This window comes from Solanum tuberosum, unplaced genomic scaffold, assembly GCF_000226075.1.
Source record: "Solanum tuberosum cultivar DM 1-3 516 R44 unplaced genomic scaffold, SolTub_3.0 scf00519, whole genome shotgun sequence".
NCBI classification, from domain to species: domain Eukaryota; kingdom Viridiplantae; phylum Streptophyta; class Magnoliopsida; order Solanales; family Solanaceae; genus Solanum; species Solanum tuberosum.
This window is the reverse complement of record NW_006239445.1, coordinates 135400-136919: the sequence shown is the minus strand read 5'-3', so window position 1 is coordinate 136919 and position 1520 is coordinate 135400.

Sequence of the window (1520 nt, the reverse complement as noted above, 5' to 3'; positions counted from 1 at the left end):
TTTGGTAATTTTCCTATGATGAATTCGTTTTGTTTGTTGTTTAATTTTTTTTAAATAATTGTATAAAATATTATAAATCACAATAATTATTTACTTAAATATTCAAAAGATATAAAAATATGTAAAAGATCTGATTAACTCTTCAAATTTTATCGGTGACACATAAATTGGACAAATGAAATAATATATATTATTTGAAAATTACTTAGAAAGTACAATAATTTACAGTAATTAACAATAGAATATTTTAAAGACAAAAAAAATTGATTGAATCTCGAAATTTTATTAGTACCACATAAATTGAGAAAGAAGAAATAACTTTTATTATTTCAAAATTGCGTAAAAGATATTACAAATCATACAACAATAATTAGCAATTTAGAATGTTAAAAGACATAAAAAATTTTTACCATAGTTAACAATAATTAAAAATTTAAACTATTTTAAATTAATATTAAAGTTTGACTAACTCTTTAATTTTGTCTTTGTCACATAAATTGATACCAAAAATGATACATATTGGGCCTGTGCTAGCACGGGCTCCGATGTCTAAGTATATATATATATGTAAGAGGACTCTTTCTTTCTAATATTACATGGGACTGGAGGTTTCTCTCTAATTAAATTCTTTTAGTATTTTTGGCATATTCACCCGATCAAATGTGGTTTATATCATGTTTGAGGTCAATGATATGCGAAGGATATGTAGTATTAAATAAAATGACTTATTTTTCATAACAAAAATGAAATAAAGTTAATTTATTATTGAAATCGCGACTAGTATCGCTATCACTTTAGTTGCTGACTTGCCGCCTTATATTTGCTCATTCACAATTACTATCACAAGAAACTGAAAAAGTTGTTTATATTTCTAAAAAATCTTATGCACTCCACGACTTTCTTATGTTACATATAGGATCTTGAAAATTGAATTTAATTGTTATTCCAGTCAACAAGTTGAAAAACTTTCTCATTTCTTTGATAAAATGAGGTAGCGTCAATTTATACAAATTAAGGAGTTGTTGACCGTTGTTTACTAAACGCTGATTCTATCTCAGCCAAGCAATAAAAGCCAAGAATTGATCATTTTCACAAATTTTAAGATTGTAATATCAAAATAGAGAAAAGTTTATATCATTATATAACCATATGTTCAAATGACCCCTAAATACACAATATCGAACAAGATTCGGTTACATTATTAAAGATTTAGAGCTTGTTTGGCATTGCTGGTAAAAACGGCTTATTTCAGAAATATTTTTAAAATATAGCTTTTTAGAAAAGTGTTTTTGAAAAAATAATAATTTATGTTTGGTTAATTAATTTGAAAAGTATTTTTTATAAGCAAATTGTGTTTGACTAATCTTTTTTAAAAAAGTGTTCTTGAGAGTCAAATTACGATTAAGGAAAGGATTAATGTACTTTTAAGGGATAAGAGTCTGTACCCCAACTTTGATTGGATTTGTTGTTGCGATACTAAACTTTCATGAGGACCTATTACCTCCCTAGACTATTTAATA